A 23,784-nucleotide genomic window follows, 5' to 3' on the forward strand; every position below is an offset into this window, starting at 1 on the left:
GTAATTCTGATGCAATCTAATCTTTGAGAACTGGCCTTGCATAATTTCTGACGCATAATTGGGGTCACTACTAAAAAGCAGATAGGATTGTTGTAATTTGTGACAAGCTCTGTGTTAGCAGCAGGGAACCACGTGGAGCAAAACTGTGTTTCCATCTAGAAGAACTCAACTCTCAAATTGTCAAGCTTTCTTGAGACAATCGTGGCACAGCTCCATGGTTCTCAAACTTGGCTGTATGAAAACACCTGGGAGGTTTGAGTTTTTTTGAATTAATGTTTAATTATGGCAAATATAGGTAACATATTTGCCATTTTAACTGTTTTCAGGTGCATAATTCACTGGCATAAATATAATCACATTCTCTGATACCATCTCTACCATTCATCTCCAGAACTTTTTCATTTTCCCAAATGGAAACTCTGTACTCATTAAAGACTCCGTATTTTCCCCTCCCCCAGCCCGTTGCCAGCATTCTACTTTCTGTCTGTATGAATCTGACCACTCTAGGTATCTCATATAAGTGGAACCACTTAGTATTAGTTTATATTGGGCTATTCACTTAGCATAATGTCCTTAAGGTTCATTTATCTTAGAGCATGTGTCAAATTTTCCTTAATTTCTTTTTTTAAAGGCTAATATTCCATTGTATGCATATTCTACATTTTGTTTTTTTGTCAATGTACACTTATTTCCATCTTTTGGTTATTGTGAATACTGTTGCTATGAACATGGGCATACAAATATCTGTTTAAGGTACTGCTTTGAACTGTTTTGTATATACGCCCAGAAATGGAATTGCCACGTCTACATTTAACTTTTAAATAACTGTCATACCGTTTTCCATAACAGCTCCACCATTTTTTATTCCCACCAGCAATATATAAGGGTTTTGGTTTTTCCACATCTTCACCTGTTATTTTTTATTTTTAAATTAAAAAATAAGCCATCCTATGAATGTGAAGTGTTACCTCATTATGGTTTTCATGCCCTTTCAACAAGGGCACCAAAACTATTCTAAAGTAAAAAGTCTTATCAGCGGATGGTGCTGGGTAAACTGGTTATCCACATTCCAAAGAGTGAAACTGTTTCCCTAGTGATTAGTGGTGTGCAGCATCTTCATATGCTTCTTGGCCATTGTACATATTCTTTGGAGAAATAGCCATTCAAGTCCTTTGCTCAATTTTTAATCAGATTGGCTTTTTTTGTTGTTGCTGCTGGGTAGAAGTTTTTTTTAAAAACATACATTTTGAATATCAACCCTTCATCACACATGATTTGCAAGTATTCACTTCCATTCTTTAGGTTGCATTTTCACTCTATTGTTAAGACACATAAACTTTTTGAGTCAGGGTATCACTGCATCGCCTAGGCTGGAGTGCAGTGGCATAACCATAGCACATCCCACTATGCCTGGCTAAATTTTTATTGGTAGAGATAGGGTCTTGCCATGTTGCCCAGGTTAGTCTTGAACTCTTGAGCTCAAGCAGTCTGCCTTCTTCAGCTTCCCAAAGTGCTGAAATTATAGGCATGAGTCATTGCACCCTGCTACCCTGTTAGTGTCCTTGGAAACACACAAGTTGTTCATTTTAACGAAGTCCAATTTATGTTTCTTTTGTTGTTGCTAGTGGTGTTGGTTTTATATTTAATAAATCATTGTCACATCCAATGTCATGAAGCTTTTTCCTTGTGTTTTCTTCTCAGAGTTATGTAGTTTTAGTTTGTACATTAGGGTCTTTGATTAATTTTGAGTTTATTTTTGTATATGGTGTTAAAGGGTCCAATTTTGTTCTTTGGAATGTGGATATCCAGTTTACCCAGCACCATCCACTGATAAGACTTTTTACTTTAGAATAGTTTTGGTTCCCTTGTTGAAATCATATGACCACATGTTGTGAGAGTTTGTTTCTGGGCTCTATTCTATTCCATTGATTTATATGTCTGTTTTTATGCCAGTACTGCATTGTTTTGATTAGTATAGGTATTTAGTGAGTTTCAAAATCAGGAGGTATAATTTCAAGATGGTTTTGGTTATGTGAGGTTCCTTGAAATTCCATGTACATTTTCAAATGGTTTATTTTTATTTCTCTATGAAACAGAATTTGGGGATTCTGGGATTTTGATACGGATTGAATTAAATCTATAGATTGCTTTGGGTATTGTTTTTCCTTTTCAACATTTATTTTAGGTTCAAGTGGTAAACATGCAGGTTTGTTACATGGGTAAATTGCATGTCATGGGGGTTTGGTGTACTGATAATTTTGTCACAGAGTAACCAGGATAATACCTGATAGGTAGTTTTTCAATCCTTCCCATCTTCCCATCCTCCACTCTGAAGTAGGCCCTTCCCACTTATAGAAGGTATCTATAGTTTCCTTCTTTGTCTCCATGTGTACTGTGTTTAGCTTTCATTTACAAGTGAAAACATGCAGTATTTGGTGTTCTGTTTTTCTGTGTTAATTTGCTTAGGATAGTGGACTCCAGCTCCACCCATATTGCTGCAGAGTATGATTTTATTCTTTTTCACGGCTGCATAGTATTCCAAAGTATATGTATACCACATTTTCTCTATTGCTTTGGGTGTTATTGATATCTTAAAAATACTAATTTTTCAAATTCATGAACATAGACTATCTTTCTACTTGTTTCTTCAATTTCCTTCAGCAACATTTTGTAATTTTCACTGTAAAAGTCTTTCATCTCTTTGGTTAAATTTATTCCTAAGTGTTTTATTATTTTTGATGTTATTATAAATAAAATTATTTTCTCAATTTCCTTTTTGGACTATATATTGTTACAGTACAGAAATGCCACTGATTTTTGAGTATGAATTTTGAATTTTGAAATTGCTTAATTCATTTTTTGTTCTAACTATTGTGTATATCTATTTGTAATCTTTAGGGTTTCCTATATATAAGATTATGTTGCCTGTGACTGATAAAATTGTGTTGTTTCTATCCAATTTAAATGCCATTTTTTTCTTGGCTAATTGCTCTGGCTAGGACAGCCAGTACTGTGTTAAAGAGAAATGGTGAAAGCAGGCTTGCTTGTTCCTCATCTTAAAGGAAAAGATTTCAGTCTTTCGTGATTGAGCATAATGCTAGCTGAGTGTTTCTCAGGTAGGACTTCACTATGTTTAGATAGATTCTTTCCATTCTGAATATCGAGCGTATTATTAGGAAAGGGTTTTGAATTTTGTCAAAGGTCTTTTTTTATATTAATTGAGATGGTCATTATTTTTTCTTTCATTCTGTTGATGTAATGTGTTATATTGATGAATTTTCAACTACTGAGCCACTCTGACATGTCAGGATTAAATCCCTCTTGATCGTGGTGTACAATCCTTTTAATATGCAGTTGATTTTTGTTTACTAATATTTTGCTGAGGATTTTTATTTCGTTACTCATCAAAGATATTGGTCTGTAGTTTTCTTATAGTGTCCGACTGGCTTTGCTAACAGTGTAATGTTGGCCTCTTAGAATAAATTAGGAAATGTTCTCTCCAATTTTTCTGAAGAAAAACATGATCAGGATTTATGTTAATTCTTCTTTACATGGGTGAAGGAACTCACCAATGAAGCCATCTTGTCCTGGAAAGGTGTCCTTTGCCGGAAGGTTTTTTATTACTGCTTCAGTTTCCTTGCTAGTTATAGGTCTATTTGGATCTTCTATTTCTTCAGGATTTGCTATTGGTGGGTTGTGTGTTTCCAGGAATCTATTTATTATTTCATCTAGGTTATCCAATTTGTTCACATACAACTGTTCATCTTCTCTGTTATTGGGGAAGCATTAAAAATGCCAAGACCCGACTCCCAGAATCTCTGCTTTAATTTAGTGTGTGGTGAAGTCCAGGCTTCACAGTTGGTTTCTAAAATCTTCATAGTGATTTTCATGTGCAATCAAGTTTGAAAATCACTGGTACAAGAGGTTCTTGATTACACGTATACTTAATGAATTTTCCTAATTTAATATTTTGGTTAATCATAGAAAAATTCCTGTATAAGGTAATGCAAAAGATTGCTGTTATATAAATTTGGTCCATACAATTGTAAGTTGGAAATTTAATGGTATTTCTTCTCCTTTCTTTACAGTGATTTTTGTCTTCTCACAATGAATGACTGCTTGTGTTATGACAATGTAGATAAAAGTACTCATAATGAATAAGTTACTATATTGAAAAAGTAAAATACACTGTTGAATTCTGCACTCAAAAAGCTGATCAAAGGCAAGACAGCGCAAACACATACTATTTAATTTAAGTGGTAATTTAATTTCTAATTTTCAAGTTTACTTCCTAAGTTTACTTTCTCTTGCCTCCTCAACACCATTACTATCAAGACAAAAAGTTTCCAAGAAATTACAAGTTCTGTATTTAATATAATCTAAGACACTATCAACTTTAAGATGTAATAATTTTTAATATTTTAATAACATTACCTCTAAGGTTCAGCTAATAGAAATTATGACAACACATCAATTGTAAAATGCATTTTAATTTAACATATTAAAATATGAAAAAGTAGTCATCTTTGGATGAAATATGCAAATTTTCTCTTTTCCTGAAGTATAAGGTGATGAGGAAAGAATAACATAATACATCTCAAGGTCTAATATATTGAACTAATGGGTTAATTGCTGATATGGGTCACTTTGTCAAAGGTTGCTTGCATTATAATGGCTAATCAAAGGTGGACGGATGGTTTACCAAAATCTATCTGGGAAAATACAATTTTTCTCTAACAGTTAAAGGAGCACAAGAGGTGAATTCTTACTGTCTCTCCCAGTGCTGATTATGAATTAAATATAGCTTTAAGGCTGAAGAGGTTACCAGCTAAAGCTAGACATGTGCTTTCAATAGAAGGGACAGTCAAACTGTGTCTCTTCCTGCAGATATTTGTTTTTGCCAGGTAGTATCTTTCTTCTCCAGTTTGAGATGAAGCCAATTCATCTCAGTCCAAGTCTCTACCTCACTTGAGCTGAAAAAGCAGAAGAAATGTAGCATCTGGGTTAAATGAAATAGTAAGATCATAGATTTGAATCCACCCACATGCTGGTGATCCTGCAGAACTTAATGCAGTGTGACAGCCTCTCCCGTGTTATTTGTGAATTTGGCAGGTCACGAGAGGAAATTCAGAGTGGAAGATGTACTCATTTAAAGCCCCAGGAAGAATTCCAGAAGATCAGAAGAGTACCTGGGGTCCAAATAAATGATGTGACCTGCCAAGGTCATGTGGTAGTGATTCAAGATTAGAACTCAGGTCAAGAGACTGCAGAAACAAGGAAACATCAAACTCATTTGACTCCCCCCTGCTCCTTTTCTCCTGAAACATATATATTTTGTGAAGAGTTTTTAAAGTTTCCTCATATAATATGCCACCCCCACCCCATTTTTTCTCCTTTGAAAATGTAAAAGGCTCCTTTAAATAGAACCTGCTTTGTCAACTCTAAGATAGACAAAGGATTAAATTAAAGAAACAGCCAGCTGCTTTTCAATAGTTATGAGTGGGGAAGAAATGAGCTAGAAATATATTCCTACTTTAGGCACGCTTAGCTGCTCTTAGGTTCCTCCTCCATTGTTTAACTGTCTTCTTCTCTTGGACTAGGGCACCACATTATCAAACCCCATCCGTGATCTTCAAAGCTGAAGAAGGCAGCAGTGAACAAGTGTACTCTATTTAAGTCCTTACACATTATCCACCTCCCACTTTCTTCCAAACACAGACATACAACCTCATAGTTTCATTTGCAGCCTTTTGGCTTTGCTTTTCAATTCTGGGATGTGACCCTTTCCAACTTCCTATTGATAGAAGCATAAAAATGCACAAAAATGAGACAAATGAAAGCTAAGGACTGCCAACTCTCTACTGAGGTTTTTCTGGAAGGAAATAATTCCCTGTCACAGTCCACATGGATTAGAATAAGAAATCAACCCATGTGCAAACTTCTGGAAAGGAAACTTTGTCAGACCCTTCCCAGCTCTGGGAATCCCACCAACCTTCCTCACTCTCCCTTTGATTCGTCCCCATACTCAAACATTACAACTTTTTTTTTTTTCCCCAGACATGTTACAGATTAAAACTGCAAGCCCTTTGAGGTATAACATGGTAGAGAGTGGGGAATAATAGTGATGTTCTCTACCTCGTGATATCAGCACTAAGCAAGGGGGAGGGCAAGAGATAGGAAAAGCCTGTGGGCTTTCATATGACTTAGGATAAAAACACCTCCTCAGTGTTAGAAAGCAGGCAGGGAGAGCCAGAGCAGCTCTTGCCTCAGCCTGGGATAGCAGTCTAAAAAAAAATAAGTTAAAGCTACAAACTGTAAATTTTACTTGGACCTATAAAAACTAGTTTGCCCTTGAGCTGCGGGTTTGAGAAGGGAACCTCATAAAGTTCAGAGTAGAGCAGAACGTGTCGTTTGCATTCTCTTGATCTGAATGAAGCTACTTTTGCTTAAGAATGAAAATACAAATGACAGTATAGGGCCTGTATATCAATTCTGGAACAAAACTATCGTTCTAATAATTAAGCAGAGTATACCTACAGAGGTTTTGCTCTGCAAAATAGACGTTTTTAGAGTGAATTTCTCTTATGTTTTAAACAAAATATGATAAATTAGGATTACATGAAAGAAACAGTGGAATGAAAGAAATATCTAACGAGAAATAAATGCAGTCATACCAAAACTATGCTAGGCTTAAAATTCATGTTAGAAGCAATTCAGAGTAGAATCACTGTGGCAGAAAATGAAGACAAGAATTATACTGGGCAAAACTTAAAGATTCGGTTTATTTATAATTCTCTGTAAAATTATTTTTTTATAAACTGTAAAAGCAACGGTCAACAATATATAAGAAAAACCCTTTAAGGCCAAAATACATTTCAAATAAATTCATAAGAAGCCATTATTTTGGACTAAGCTTCTGTATGAGGCCCCACCAGTACACCAGACCAAATCAGAATTGAATTCTTTTACATATATATATGTATTTTATTGCACTTTAGGTTCTGGGGTACATGTGCAGAACATGCAGGATTGTTGCATAGGTACATACATGGCAATGTGGTTTGCTGTCTACATCCCCCCCCCGTCACCTATATCTGGCATTTCTCCCCATGTTATCCCTCCCCAACCTCCCCATCCCCCACTGTCCCTCCTCTATTCTGCCCCAAGAGACACCAGTGTGTGACACTCCCCTCCCTGTGTCCATGTGTTCTTATTGTTCAACACCCGACTCTGAGTGAGAACATGCGGTGTTTGATTTTCTGTTCTTGTGTCAGTTTGCTGAGAATGACAGTTTCCAGATTCATCCATGTCCCTACAAAGGACACATAAGAATTGAATTCTTAATGCTAGTTGCCACTTAAACTGAACTTTGAAAATGGCCAGATTTCCAGAAAATCAGGAAAGTCACAATAACCAATCAGAGAGTCCCAGTTTACCTGAGCCATCATGATAAGAATGTTCCCTTTGTTTTAACTCTATAAGGAAAGTAACTTTGAAATCACCAAATCTATTTTTCATTCCTTATTTCTGCTTTCTTCTGCCTCTTTCTATAAAGTCAACGTCTTCTGAGATTACCTACATTAGAATACCTGTTCTGTTTTATAGATTGAGATGTTGCTCAATTCTAGAATTGCAAATAACCAGTTAGATCTTGAAATTTGTTGTAATCTTGCTTTTCGGCATATCAAAGTAGAGAAGAAAAAGGTAGTGCCACAATCTAGAAAAAAAAAGAGAAATCCCACTTAATATGCATATACAGCTTCATTTTTTGGTTTATGGATTTTTAAAGGAGCCTTAAAATACCTGCATAGAGAAAAGACTGCATCATTTTTCTTTACAATGCAGAGTGCCAGAAAAGGATGAAGTTTCAGTGGGGTTTTGAGAAAAAGATGTCAAGCCCCAATCCTGGTTGTCTTAGTTCGGCTGCTTCTAGCATCAGATCTTGAGCCAGTGCCCTTCAGTGCAAGTTCTTTGTTTTGGAGGTATGGAGAAAATCAGGAGGTGAGTGAGAAGTGGGACAGAGACAAGGAATGTAGTCACTAAAATGATAAATATTAAGGCAGCTACCACTAGAATTAATCTAATTTGGAAACATTGAGAAACAGTGTAAGAACACATGCTTCAAAATCTTCATAACCTTAGATTTGGCAATAGATTCTTAGGTATAACAAAAACACAGGAAACAAAAGAAAAAATACATAAATTGGAGTTATAAAAATTTAAAGCTTTTGTGCATCAAAGGACACTATTAACATAAAAACAACCTACAGAATTAGAGAAATCATATCTGATAAATGTACAGAATATGTAAATAACTCTTGTAAGTAACAAAAAGACAATCCAATTTAAAATGGGCAAGAGACTTGAGTAGAGTTTTCTTCAAAGAGGATATACAATGGTCATTAACCACATTAAAAGATGCTCAACATCATTAACTATTAGGGAAATTTAAATGAAAACCACAATGAGATACCAATTTACACTTACAAGGATGGCTAGACTTTTTTTAAAAAAGGAGAAAGTAGTAAGTGTTGGCAAAGATGTGAAAGATGTGGAACTCTCATACTTTGCTGGTAGGAATGTAAAATGATGCAGCTGTTATGGCAGACAGTTTGGAAATTATTCATAAACTTAAATGTAGGATTTCCACATGTCTACAACTAGGTCCCAAATAATTGAAAATAAGTGAACATAATATAATATTGTGTCCTAAATGAGTATTACCATCATTGTCCACAGATGTTCATCATTGCGCTGAAAGGTGGAAACAGCCCAAATCTCCATCAACTAATCAATGGATAAACAAGAATGGTATAACCATACAATGGAATATTAGTCTGCCATAAAAAATGTACTGATACATGCTACAACACAGATGAACCTCAAAAACATTATGCTGGCCGGGTGCAGTGGCTCACACCTGGTAATCCCAGCATTTGGGAGGCCAAGGCGGGTGGGTCACAAGGTAAAGAGATTAAGACCATCCTGGTCAACATGGTGAAACCTTTCTCTACTAAAAATACACAAATTAGCTTGGCATGGTGGTACATGCGTGTAGTCCCAGCCACTTTGGCATGTAGTCTCCAGCAGGAGAATTGCTTGAACCTGGGAGGTGGAGGTTGCAGTGAGCAAAGATCATGCCACCGCACTCCAGCCTGGTGATAGAGCAAGACTCTGTCTCATAAAAAAAAAAAAACAACAAACAAACAAAAAAAATTATGCTTAAACCTGACACAAAAGGTCATAAATTATATTATTTCACTTATAAGAAATATTCAGACTAAGTAAATGCATAAAAATAGAAAGCAAATTACTTGTTACCAAGAGCTGTATAAAAGAGGGAATGGGGAATGACTGCTTTATGGTATAGTGTGTCCCTTCCTAGTGATGAAAATATTTTGGACCTAGATAGAGGTGTTGCTCATACACTACTGTGAATGGACTGAATGCCACTGTATTGTAAATTTAAATAGTTAATTCTATGTTATGTCTGTTTTAACTGTAAACATTTTTTTAAAAACCACGTTTCAGAATTACTCCATTTGAAAGGTGGAGAAGCTGGAGTAGTTATGCCATCTCATGCCAATCATTTGTCATTGCTTGAGAGCCTCTCTGTCAAACTGTCAATTCTTTGGTACTTTCAGGCTACTGCACAGGCAAGGTAGAATAGCTTTGTATTGGAAAAAATTCTCTGAGCACAGAGATATAAATTCTGGCATTAGAAGGTGTCCGTTGTTAGAATTGCACAGTCTGAGGAATAGGGATAGGCACTGATAGCAAACACTACACTCTTATGGCATCATTCTTATATTGTTTCAAGCCATCAAAAGATTCAGGACTGGGCACGGTGGCTCCCGCCTGTAATCCCAGCACTTTGGTAGGCAGAGGTTGCAATGAGCCGAGATTGTGCTACTGCCCTCCAGCCTGGGTGACAGAGCGAGACTCCATCTCAAAAGAAAAAAGAAAAAGGAAAAATTCAGATTACATACCACAATGTAAAATTCTTGAAACACTTTACCAAAACATAGTCTAGCTATTGATGGCATGAAGTATAAGTTAAAATATAAGAAAGGTGAAAGAGCAGTAAACACATACAAATGTATCCAAATTCTGACAACTTGGATGACAAATGTAAATGTTTTTAAAACAAGTTTTTCTGTGGAGAATATTTAAGTATTAAGAAACCAATTCAATAGTGTCAGCATTCTTGGTTGTTACATGTAGGTTATGTTGACCATTGTTAGAAAAGTGGAGAGAGGGCCTTGTGGTGAGACCAGAACTTTGGAAGGCTGAGGCAAGCAGATCACTTGAGCCCAGGAGTTTGAGATCAGGCTGGGCAACATGGTGAAACCCTGTCGCTACTAAAAGTAGAAAACTTAGCCAGCATGGTGGTGCATGCCTGTGGTCTCAACTCTTGGAAGGCTGAGGCTGGAGGGCCACTTGAGCTCAGGAGGTGAAGGTTGCGGTAAGCTAGGATTCTACCACTACACTCCAGCCTGGGTAATAGAGTGAGACCTTGTCTCCAGAAAATTAAGTAAGAAAGTGGAGAGAAGAGGTGAATCAAAGTAAATTTATAGTAAATTTCTATTTTCACATAAAGTGGAATTTACTAGTTATATTTCAAACGTACATGCAAAGAAAATTGTGAATATAAAAGTAAAAATCCTAGGCTATATTTAAATGAAAACAAACAAAAGCATCCTCTTCTGGTCACAAGTGACAGAAGCCAATTTCAGATAGCCTTCTTATTGAAATGATAGTGGGAAGTCGTATAGAACCCAAGGACAGGAGTACAGAAGGACACTTGGAACAGATTAGAACTGAACTGTTAGATACCCGCAGGGCCTCACCTGTCCATGGTGACTTCATCTCTATTGGGCTAGACTGATGTTCTCTTCAACACTGGCCCCGTTCCAGGAAACATGGCCACTTCAATCTCCTGATTTCAATGTCATATATCCCAACTCTTGGTGAGCAATTTATCTTTTTACTTTTTCTTCTAAATTTTCCAGAAAAAGCATTACGTGGATAAACGTAAGTTGGTTACCTACCTCCTGACCCAATCAGAATTGTGGTAGGCACCACTACTCACAATGCCACTGTGTGCACTGTGGTGGGTCCCAGGGTACAATGATGATCATTTCCTATAGCAGACAAATAACTGATCAGTTCTGCCCACTGAGCCAAGGATCAGAAACCACCACTTAATCCTTCTCAGAAATCATCACTGTTGTAAGATACTTTTACTTACCTCAGTATTGTCTAAGTAGGCCTTACTTTTATTGCTCAGGGCTCATCAAACTTAATGCACAGACTGTTTCAGCTTGCTTTGTTCCTAGTATTAAAACAAAATAAAGGTCAAGCTAGCCGGTTCTTAATCAACTTAGTCCTGCTGGGTGACTCTGCTTCTAGGCATATGAAGCCATTAGAGGTCTGTCCGTGATGTTTTCAAGAGCTTAGCAACGATCAACTGGATACGTTTTTAAAATTTAATTTTTTAATTGCCACATGCTAATTGTACATATTTATGGGATACATAGTGATGATTTCATACATAGTTATCAGATCATGGTAATTAGCATAGCTATCATCTCAAACATTTATACACCTTTTTCCTGTTGGGAACATTCAGTATACTCCTTCTAGCTATTTGAAACTATGTAACATATTATTGTTAACTATAGTCATCCTACAGTGGTATAAAACACTAGAATTTATTCCTCCAGTTTAACTGTAATTTTGTATCCTTTAGCAAATGTCTTCCTATTTCTCCCTTACCCTACCTTTTCTATCCTCAAGTATCCTCTGTTGTACTTTTTACTTCTAAAAGATCAACTATTTTTAGCTTTCACATGAGTGAAAACTTTGCATTTAACTTTCTCTTCCTGGTTTATTTCACTTAGTACCCTCCAGTTCCGTCTATGCAGTCACAAATGACAGGATTTCCTCCTCCTTTATCATGGCCTAATATTATTCCATTGTGTATATATCCCCTCTTTTCTTTATCCATTGATCTGTTGTTGAATATCTACATTGATTTCCTGTCTTGGTTACTGTGAAAAGTGCTGCAATAAACAAGGGAGTGCAGATGTCTCTTCGATATACTGATGTTTTTTCCTTTAGATAAATGTTCAGTAGTGGGGTTGCTGGATCATGTGGTCATTAATTCTATTTATAGTTTTTTGAGGACCCTTCATACTGTCTCCCATACACAGAGTGGCTATACTGTTTCACATTCCCATCAACAGTGTATAAGAGTTCCCCTTTCCCCACATTCTTGCTAGCATTTTGTTATTTTTTATCATAGGCATCCTAACTGGGGTGAGATGATACCCTATTGTGGTTTTGATTTGCATTTCACTGATGATTGGCGATACTGAGCATTTTTTCATCTTTGTTAGCCATTTGTATCTCTCCTTTTGAAAAGTACCGTTTAGATCATTTTCTCCTTTTGTGATCAGATTGTTCATTTTATGCCATCGAGATGTTTGAATTCTTTGTATGTTCTGGAATATTGATTCTCTGAAATGGTTTTCAAATATTTTATCCTTTTTTGTAGTTTGTCTTTTCAGTCTATTGGTTGTTGCTATTGCTGTAAGGAAGATTTTTGGTGTGATATATTTCCATTTGTTTGTTTTTGCTTTTGTCGCCTGTCCTTTTGAGTTCTTTTTCACAAAATATTTACCAAGAGCAATGCCCTGAAGCATTTTTCCTGTTTTCTTTTAGTGGTTTTTAGAGGTTCAGGTATCACATTTAGGTCCTTGATCCATTTTGAGTTGATTTTTGTATGGAGTGAGTGATGGGATTCTTGTTTCATGCTTCTGCATATGGATAGTCAGTATTTCCAGCATCATTTATTGAAGAAACTGTTCTTTTTATAATGGGTGTTCTTGGCACTTTTGTCAAAAATCAGTTTGCTGTAGATGTGTGAATTAATTTCTGAGTTATCTATCCTGTTGCATTGGTCTCTGTCTCTGTTTTAATGACAGTACCATGCTGTTTTACTTACTACAGCTGTGTTACATATTTTCAGGTCTGTTGATGCCTCTAGCTTTACTCTTTTATCTCAGGATCGCTTTGTCTGTATGGGATCTTTTGTGGTTCCATCTGCATTTTACAATTTTTCTTCTGTTTAAGGACTGTTATTAGTATTTTGATAGAAATTGCATTGAATCTGTAGCTCACTTCGAGTAGTATGTTAGTATGAGCAATATTGTTAAAAAATGCTTCCAGTTCATGTGCATGGGATGTATTTTCATTTGTTTGTGTTCTCTTCAATATATTTCAGCTGTGTTTTCTATTTTTTTGTGTATGAAGGTCTTATACCCCTTTAGTTAAATTAATTTTTAGGTATTTTATTTTTCTGTAGCAATTATAAATGAGTTTGCCTCTACATTTCTATATCAGCTTGCTTGTTGTTTACGTATAAATACGGTACTGATTTTTGTATATTGGTTTTGTATCCTGCAACTTTACTGAATTGATTTATCAGTTCTAAGAGTTATTTGGTAGAGTCCTCAAGATTTTTCAATATATAAGATAATGTTATCTACAAACAGTGACAATTTGACTTCCTCTTTTCTAATCTAAATGACTTTTATTTTTTTTCTCTTGCCTAATTGCTCTGGCTAGGACTTTGAATACTATGTTGAATAAGAGTTGTGAGAATAGGCATCATTGTCTTATTCTAGTTCTTAGAGGAAAATCTTTCAGCTTTTTCCTGTTCAGTATGATAGTAGCTGTGTGTTTCATCATACATGGTGTTTTCTTATGTTAGGGTACTTTGTTCTACACATAATTTATTAAGATTTTTAAAAATCAGCCAGGCACAATGGCTCATGCCTGCAATCTCAGCACTTTGGGAGGCTGAGGTGGGCAGATCACGAGGTCAAGAGATTGAGACCATTGTAGCCAACATGGTAAAGCCCTGACTCTACTAAAAATACAAAAATTAGTTGGGTGTGGTGGGCACACATCTGTAGTTCCGGCTACTTAAAAGGCTGAGGCAGGAAAATCATTTGAACCTGGGAGGTGGAGTTTGCAGTGAGTCAAGATTGTGCCACTGTGCTCCAGCCTGGCAAGAGAGCGAGATACTGTCTCAAAAAAACAAAAACAAAAACAAAAAATCCCCAAAAAATGAAGTGATGTTAAATTTTATCAAAATAATTTTTCTGCATCTATTTAAGTGCTTATATGGTTTCTGTTCTTCATTCTGTTGATGTGATGTATGATGTTCACTGATTTGTATATATTGGGCCATCCTTGTATTCCTGGTAAGTTCCACTTGATCATGGTTTTTTATCTTTTTGATGTGTTGTTGGTTTCTGTTTGATATAGTTTGTGGAGGATTTTTGCATTTATTTTGATCAGGGATATTGGCCTGCACTTTTCTTTCTTTCTTGTGTGTGTGTTTTTTTTTTTTCTTCCCAGTTTTGGCATCAGGGTTATGCTGGCCTCATAGAATGAATTAGGAAGAATTCACTCTGCTTCAATTTTTTGGCATGGTTTGAGAAGAATTGGCATTAATTGTTCTTTAATGACTTGGTAGAATTCAGTGGTGAATCCATAAGTCTTTGGCTTTTCTTAGTCGGAAGGCTTTTTATTACTGACCCAAGATTATTACTTGTTATTGATGTGTTCCATTTTCTACTACTTCTTGTCTCAATCTTGATACGTTATATGTATCTAGGAATGTATCCATTTTCTCTAAGTTTTTAAATTTATTGGTACATAGTTAGTTGTACACAGTAATCTCTAATGATCCTTGGTTTTTCTGTGGTATCTGTTGTGACACCTCCTTTTCAATTTCCAACTTTACTTATTTGGGTCTTCTCTCTTTTTTCTTCATCTCTCTAGCTAATGGTTTGTAGATTTATCTTTTCAAAAAATCAGCTTTTTGTTTCATTGATCTTTTGTGTGTACATAAATATATTTTTGTATCTTTTGTGTATATATGGGTCTCTATTTTGTTTATTTCTGCTCTGATCTTTATTATTTCTCATAATTTTGAGCTTGGTTTATTTTTGCTTTGGTGCAATGTTTTTCAATGTTTCTCTTATCAGTGTCTAGGTTTTCTATCCATTGTGGTCAGATAAGATACTTGATATAATTTCTATTTTTAAAACATTTTTGAGACTTGTTTTATGTCCTAACAGATGGTCTGTCTTGGAGAATGTTACTTGTGCTTATGGAAAGAATGTATATTCTGCAGCTGTTGGGTTAAATGTTTTGCAAATGACTGTTAGGTCCTTTTGGTCTGTGGTACAGTTCAATTCGGATGTGCTTTATTAATTTTCAGTCTAGATGGTCTGTCCAGTGCTGAGAGTGCAGTGTTAAAGTCTCCAACTATTGCTATATTGGAGTCTATCTCTCCCTTTAGATCTAATGATATTTGCTTTATATATCTGGCTGCTTCAGTGTTGGGTGCATATATATTTTTAATTGTTATTTTCTCTTGTTTAATTGATCACTGTGTTATACATTATTTTTCTTTTTCTCTTTGTATGTTTGACTCGAAGTCTGTTTTGTCTGATATATGTTTAGCTGCTCTTGCTTGCTTTTGGCTTTTATATAGAATATCCTTTTCTGTCTCTTCACTCTCAGTCTGTATGTCTTTGCAGGTAAGATGAGTTTCTCATAGGCAGCATATTGTTGGGTCTTGTTTTTTCATCCATTCAGCCAGTCTATATCTTTTAAATGGAAAATTTAATCTGTTTACATTCACAGTTATAATTGATAGGTCAGGATTTACACCTGTCATTTTAAAAATTGATTTCTGGTTATTTTGTATATTATTTCTTCCTTACTTTCTTATTGTTTATTTTTGTGGTGGGGTATTCTCTAAGGTTTGATTTTTTTCTCTTTCTTCTTTATTATCAGCTCTGCCAGTAAGTTTTATAGTTTCACATGTTCTTATGATGGTGGTTATCATCTTTTCACTTCTAGTTATAACCCTTTCTTGAGGACTTCTTGTAAGGCTGCTATAGTGGTGATGAATTCCCTTCATTATACCCTGTCTGTGAAAGATGTCATTTCTCCTTCATGTCTTAAGGTTATCTTGGCTGTTTATACTATTCTTGGATGGCATATTTTTTTCAATGTTTTCAAAATATCCTATTTTCTCCAAGCCTGTAAAGTTTCTTCTGAAAAATTCATTGCTAGTCTAATGGGGATTTCCTTATATGTGACTTGACATTTTTCTCTAGCAGCTTTTAGAATTCTTTCTTTGCTTTTGACTTTCAAGAATTTGACTATAATGTGTCTTGAAGTTTGGGTTGAATCTATGTGGGATTCTTTGAGCTTCCTGGACCCAGATGTCCATCTCTCTCCAAGACTTGACAAGTTTTCAGTCTTACAACTTCTTGGCTAGTCTGCGTGCACGTCTGCTGGGGTAGCCCACAGGGCTGTTTTTTAGGCATGGGATGTAGGCTCAAGGCTGCTGGCTTGGGGATGTGTCTGCTGGGTGGGGTAGTGGGCCAATGGTGCTGTTTCTCAGATTTGGAATGTGGGTGCAAGGCTGCTCAACTGGTTTAGGGGCATACCCATCAAGGGTAACAGTGGGACTAATTCTCAGGCTTGGTATGCAGGTGCACAGCTACTCAGCTGACCTGGGGCACGTCTGCCATTGGCTGCATAGCTGGTGTGAGGGTGCTTCTGCTGGGGTGGCCTACAAGGCTGTTTCTTAGGCCTGGCATGTAGGTACACAGCTACTCAGCTGGGCTGGGGGTGTGTCTGCCAGAGGCAACCTGCAGGGCTATTTCTCCTGCCCAGGATGTTGGTGGAAGGCTGCTTAGTTGGTTTGGCATGTGCCTACCAAAGGTGGCCTGTGAGGCTATTTCTCAGGTTTGGCCCATGAGCTAACAGCTCCTGGCCAGCCTAAGGGAATGCCTTCCAGGGATGCCCTGTGGGACTATTTCTGTGGTCCTTACTGGGGTCACAGGACCATTGGGCCAGCTAGAGGCATGTTTGCAGGGATAAGGGGAATGATGTGGGACTGTTTCTTAGTCCCGAGCCTGGGTGGGCAGTCACTCCACCACCCTGTGGGTGTATCAGTTGCTCAGAGGCTCAGGGCCTCTCCCTGTGAGGTTATGCAGCAATTTGGCCAGCTCCAGGGTAGGTTTAATCTGTGGAGGACTGACAGATGGTTTCTCTTCCTGAAAATGTAGAAGCAGGGGTTGATATCCCTGCTGTACGGAAACAAAATCATAGGTGATCCTTAGCCTAGGCTCCTTGCAGCTGGGGTTGTGGCATTCAGCCACCCATGTGGGCTTGATACAGTGGAGTCCCAGTGCTGGAGAGGGTGCAGGGTGAACTCCAGAGGTGGCTGTCTTCTCAAGGTGGTATCATGCTGCGGCAGCTTGGCTCCCAGAAGGTAGGTGGGGAGTGCCGAGTGCACAACTTATGCTCCTAGTCTGGGCAATGCATCTGCACAAATTCCTGGAAGCCCTCCAAAGTGGATTCAGGGCTTGTGAGGACTATGGGATTCTTTTGTAGTAAGGACTATAAATGTTTGTGGTGGCAATGGAGGCTGGCTTTTTTTTTTTTTTTTTTTTTTTTTACCACACACAAAAATATCCTTCCTGACTCCTAGGAGATTTTATCTGGGCCAGGGGGTCAGAAGAGGCACAGTGCCTCCACGCTGCCCTTCTGGACTTGCAGCCATCATTGGTGTGTCTGTACCCCTCCAGTGCACTCCAGTGTTCTCCCTTTAGCACTCCAGTCAAATCTTAGCTGTTTATTCATTGTCTTGGTTCTTTCTTGTCGGGGCAACAAACTGCAGGTATTCCGGTCAGCCACCTTGCTGAAGTCCTGGAAAACTATGATAGTTTTACATTGGTGAGCAGCAAGACCTGAGCAATGGCACTAGTAACTCTGGAATGTTACTTTTTTATCAGGATTATAAATCAAATTCTACAAAAGATCTGAATTCTTTTAGTATGAGTGGAGTAGTCAGTTTGTTTCCTACCTTGTAACTAAGATCTGAGAAGAATTCAAGTGATTGCATTTTCAGAATCAAACAATGACAATGCTCAGAGCAGCTGCACAACATGATCAAGAGGAACTTAAGCAGCTCTCTCATTAGCGTTGGTCAGAGAATGAAGATTCAATCTATGTATAATAGTAGCCTCTCTAAGAGAAACCAAAACAAATGGAGAAGAAAAAAATGGTCGGGCCGGGCGCGGTGGCTCAAGCCTGTAATCCCAGCACTTTGGGAGGCCGAGGCGGGTGGATCACGAGGTCAACAGATCGAGACCATCCTGGTCAACGTGGTGAAACCCCGTCTCTACTAAAAATACAAAAAATTAGCTGGGCATGGTGGCACGTGCCTGTAATCCCAGCTACTCGGGAGGCTGAGGCAGGAGAATTGCCTGAACCTAGGAGGTGGAGGTTGCGGTGAGCCGAGATCGCGCCATTGCACTCCAGCCTGGGTAACAAGAGGGAATGTCCGTCTCAAAAAAAAAAAAAAAAGAAAAAGAAAAAATGGTCCATAATTAGGTAAAGGATGGACCCTATGCCTTCCAAATAGGGAACTCAAAAGAGGAAAACATGAGCTGGAATTTAGCCACCTGCATTGGGCTCTGCCTTCCTCTTTTTTTGATGGTATAGACTAAGCGATGTATTCTATGAGAAATTGCTAGCCAATCATTAATAGACTAAGGCAACCTGTCCTCAGTGTTTAGCAAAGCTAATAATAGTAATATTCAAAATGCTAATGCTAATGAGGACAACAAAGGCAATGCGTATTTGAGGAAGTAACAGTCAAGCTGAGAGTGGAAAAATCAGAAGAATTTTAAGCCACATGTAAGGGAAAGAAAAAGAGTGTTCTTGGTAGAGTGAATTTACTATGAATAAAGACCTAGAGAATAAAGCACAATAAATTAAATACAAATATAAAATTGTATTATAGTCAGAGGAAGAAATATGATGAGAAATGAGGACTGAAAAAGGAAGCGTAAGTGTATCTTGAGATTCCTATCCAGAGACTTCTGTTTATTCACACCTTAGTTATTTTCCTGTCTTTCCCTGCTATAGAATACTAATTTTTTTTGAGAGCAACAGTATTCTCAGCTTAAAGACAAACAAATAAATAAAAAATAAACCCTTGAACGTTCAGAGAGTGATGGCTGTTAGGCACACTCTGAATGAAGAGACCACCTAAACAGGCTTTGTGTGAGCAACAAGGTTGTTTATTACCCGGGTGTGGGTGGGCTGAGTCGGAAAAGAGAGTCAGAGAAGGGCAATGGGATAGGAGTTGGTTTATAGGTTTGGGGTAGGCAGTGCAAAGTTACAGTTCAGGGTGTTTTTTTGGAAGCCAGGGGAAGTGTTGCTGGGGAAACGGGGGTGTCACAAGGTTGGGTTATCAGTTGAGGCAGGAAAGCAGTTGAGGCCGGAACGATAGCAGAATGTTGCACGGTTGGTTAATTAGGCACTGCAGGAGCAGGCCATTCTTCTTCCTCTGTGGTTTTCCTGTTGTTACTCCAGACTTCCTGGCTCTGGGAGGCCATCTGGAGGTGATTGTGCAGGTCACAGGGGTCACTATGTCTTGAGTATGGTAGGGTCCATGTTGGAGTCAGTTCAATGAACTTTGCCATGGCCACATGACTAAGTTCTGGCCAGTGAGATATACTGGAAGTTATGGTTGCAGATTTTGGACAGGCTCGACACATGGGGGTGAACTCAGTAGGCATATAGCTTTCCCCCTCACTCTTCACGTTTTTATGGCTAGCTCAACAAGTAGAAGCCTCATGTGGGAATACATCAGCATCAACCAATCCAAGGCTTTGAAAAAAGATGGGATTCACTATTTTTCCCTCCTCTTTCCTCTCAGCCTTAGTCAGCCTGGCTCTCCAAGTCCCCCAGAATCACTGGTAATTTACTTAAATTGTTTGATTTTTGAGTAATTACAAAATCTATTACTTCCGAAGACACTGATTCTGAGAGGAACCACTCATTCCCTCCTCTCTTATGCTGTGGTTCATACTGGTTATTACATTCATAAGAGCATAACAGAGGCTTATCTAATGACTTTTACTTACTATGGTAGGTTACCAACAAAGCATTTTTCTCGACCTGTATCTTACATCTCATAGTCTCTCAAAATGGCTTCTGATTTGAATGTTACACAGAAATTAAAATTTTAAAAAAGCTTAAAATATGAATAAATGTTATTCACTGTATTTCCAGTTTTAAAAAGCTCAGACATATTTATAATTCTATCTCTATAATCAAATATATTGTTAATTCCCTTGTTCATAAAACACTTTCCTCACATGACTTTCATGAACTGTGGCCTCTGGATTATTCATAAGCTGCTACTTCTCAGTCTCCCTTGATATATTCTTCTGTTGTCTAACTGTAAGCATTGGAATCTTCCAGGTATCAGTCCTCACATTTCTTTCTTTCTTTTTTTAAACTATGTTCATTTCTATGGGACTCATGATTTAAATATTATTTATAGATTGAGGCATCACAAATGTATATCTTCTGTCCTGCCTCTCCTTTGAGTTTTGACCAGTTTTCCCAACAGTCTACAAGATATTTTTCACATAGTAGTCCAGTGGGCATATCAGATTTCATACCATCATCTCCTTTGTGAAATATTCCAGTAGCCTCCTAACTGGTTTTCCTGATTTTGCTTTTTTGCGTAGTGATCTGGACGAGATTTTTAAGGTAGAAATCAAATCATGTCACTTCTCCTGCTCAGAACCTTACAAAAGGATCCCACACCCTTTAGCGAGAAGCCCAGAGTGATAATCATGACAAGGTTCTGCCTGTTCTTTGATTTCATTTTTTTGATAATTTCCTCACCTCTTGCTCAAACCTCTCCAGCTCCACTGACTTGCTTGCTATTCTTTTTTTTTTTTGAGACAGAGTCTCACTCTGTCGTCACGTGCCAGGCTGGAGTGCGGTGGCACAATCTTGACTCACTGCAACTTCCACCTCCCATGTTCAAGCAATTCTCCTGCCTCAGCCTCCCGAATAGCTAGGACTACAGGCGCATGCCACCAAGCCCAGCTAATGTTTGTATTTTTAGTAGAGACGGGGTTTCACCATGTTGGCCAGGATGGTCTTAATCTCTTGACCTCGTGATCTGCCTGCCTCAGCCTCCAAAAGTGCTGCGATTACAGGCTCGAGCCACCGCGCCTGGCCAGCTTGCTATTCTTAAACAAGCAGAATATGTTCTTTCACCAGGTTTTGGCCTTTGCTTCGAATTTTCTTTCCAGATCATCACTGGTCTCCCCTCCTCCTCTACCTCCTTCTCCTGCCTGTCTCTGTTTTTCTCTTTCTCAGCCCTCTCCCCATCTTTATTTCAGTTCAGTAAGACCTTTCCTCAGCATTCAAATAAAATAGCTTCTTGCTATCTTCTTTCATCATGCTATATTTTTCTTTATAACGTACGTTATTAGTAACAATATTTTTACAGTTTTCTATTTCTCCCATAAGTGTGAGAGCAGGCTTGTTCTTCATTCTAAACACAGCAACCTCAGCAGTATCTGACAGCAGGAACTCAGTAAATATTTGTTGAATTCATATATGTATATTCACTTATAGACATACACATACAAAGTACCAAAATGTTAACCATGGATATCATCTGAGATATCTGGAATACTATGTGAAAGCCTACAATATTCTTTTTTGTTTTGTTTTGTTTCTTACCAGTTTTTATTTATTTATGTGTAGCCATTCTATATATACTTTTTTTAGTTTTTTGCATTTTTTAATTGCATTTTAGGTTTTGGGGTACATGTGAAGAACATGCAAGATAGTTGCACAGTTACACACGTGGCAGTGTGATTTGCTGCCTTCCTCCCCTTCACCTATATCTGGCATTTCTCCCCTTGCTATCTCTCCCAACTCCCCAGCCCCCACTGTCCCTTCCCTATTCCCCCCAACAGACCTCAGTGTGTAGTGCTCCCCTCCCTGTGTCCATGTGTTCTCATTGTTCAACACCCACCTATGAGTGAGAACATGTGGTGTTTGATTTTCTGTTCTTGTGTCAGTTTGCTGAGAATGATGGTCTCCAGGTTCATCATAGTCTCCATGTCCCTACAAAGGACATGAATGCATCATTTTGCCTACAATATTCTTATAATAAAATCACTATTTTTTCTTGTCTTCAAAAGTACCCTGTAGCATGTTTGTATTTCTTCTATGTTATGACCTAACTATTTTATTCCTTTCCTTCCTTCCTTCCTTCTTTTGGTATACCTTTTTTACAGGAAACATTGTGTATACCTTTTCTACGGGACACATTGTTACATCTTGCTCTAAGATCAATTTCCTTTGAACAAGACATATCCTTCTATTATTACAGAACATACATACCTTCATAATGGTCTCACTACTATATAAAATATTGTGCCAACAGCCTAGAAGTAAATTTTAAATTTATTTTATCATCCTCATATTAGGATAAGGTCACATTGCATAGAGGTTAAGACCATGGATTCTGAAATCATATTTCCTGAGTTCAGTTTCCAGTTACATTGTTAACAGTTCTGCAACCTTACACAAGCAATTTAATCTACCAAAGGCTTGATAACTACCTTACTGAAACGTTGAAGGTAATCAATGACTTCGTGTGTATAAAACACTTTGAACAGTGGTGTCTGCACATATGACCTGCCCAATAAACGTCAACTATCATATGATCATATATATATATTGTTTTGGAGACGGAGTTTTGCCCTTGTTACCCAAGCTGGAGTGCAATGGCACGATCTCGGCTCGCTGCAACCTCCGCCTCCTGGGTTCAGGCAATTCTCCTGCCTCAGCCTCCTGAGTAGCTGGGATTACAGGCACGTGCCACCATGCCCAGCTAATTTTTTGTATTTTTCGTAGAGACGGGATTTCACCATGTTGACCAGGATGGTCTCGATCTCTTGACCTCATGATCCAAAGTCCTCAGCCTTCCAAAGTCCTGGGATTACAGGCGTGAGCCACCGCACCCAGCTGATGATCATATTCTTTCATGCTTTATGCTTCGGATGAATTGTTTCTCACCACCTTCTAGGTCATGTTTACTTGAAAACTATCTATGACTGTTATTTAAAAATTGTATCAGATATCTACAATAATGCCTGGTTTTAGAGTTTAACTGTCCCTGTTTCCATAAGTTTCCGGTTAACAAATCTTCTTTGAAAAATATTTTTTTCTTAGTCCTTATAACTGTATTTTATTCATTGCCAGTTTATCATTCCATTTTCATAATCAAGAAGAATTAATCCCAATCTTTGATAGTATCTATAGAGTCAGCCACTCTTTCGAAATTCTCTATTTTAAAGATCATTATGTTTAAACTAGAAAACAGAAAACATAAGCTCGTCTTTCTGCCTCCCTTCCTGCCTTCTTGCGTTAAAATAGCTAAAATGGTGACATCTTAAAACTAAGCTGCTGCAACCAGTAAATGGCCCTGTACAGGGTTCCTTCCCAGCCCAAGAATGATCCTTACATCTTCCCAGCCCAGTAAATGCCCCTGTACAGGGTTCCTTCCCAGCCCAAGAATGCTCCTTATACTGAGAAAGAGGGAAAGTTGTTAATTTGAAGACATTTTTGTTCACTTATAGCTACTTTAAATGATTTCCAAGATTATTCCTGGTATTCATTTCTAACTGGTGAAGTTCCAATTGATTTAACTAGAACAGAGGGAAATTTTCAAACATTGTTCATATTTGCCTTTGTGACTCAGTAACGGAGTAGACTTTGTAAAGATTTTCCTTCCTTCTCTGCGTAGGCTGTGCTTAAATGAAGAACCTGTCCAGCGAGGTCTAATAAAGTGTA

General features: G+C 37.8%; 2 protein-coding genes across 15 annotated transcripts in view; one reads left to right on the forward strand and one right to left on the reverse strand.

Annotated features, from left to right (window-relative positions):
• LOC103792246 (uncharacterized) overlaps nucleotides 1-23,784 on the forward strand; it is a 230,313-nt gene that overhangs the window by 39,132 nt on the left and 167,397 nt on the right. The window lies entirely within an intron of this gene.
• LOC144582018 (uncharacterized) overlaps nucleotides 2,176-23,784 on the reverse strand; it is an 821,808-nt gene continuing 800,199 nt past the window's right edge. For 11 of the 14 annotated variants that reach the window (XR_013533676.1, XM_078368278.1, XM_078368277.1 and 8 more), the window contains 2 exons: nucleotides 7,804-11,335; nucleotides 2,176-7,717 (listed from right to left, as the gene is read on the reverse strand). The gene's annotated coding sequence lies outside the window, so the exon portion shown is untranslated. The remainder of the gene's footprint in view (nucleotides 7,718-7,803; nucleotides 11,336-23,784) is intronic. The other 3 variants (XM_078368271.1, XM_078368269.1, XM_078368265.1) reach the window with 1 other exon arrangement.

Source organism: Callithrix jacchus, chromosome 4, assembly GCF_049354715.1.
Source record: "Callithrix jacchus isolate 240 chromosome 4, calJac240_pri, whole genome shotgun sequence".
NCBI lineage: Eukaryota > Metazoa > Chordata > Mammalia > Primates > Cebidae > Callithrix > Callithrix jacchus.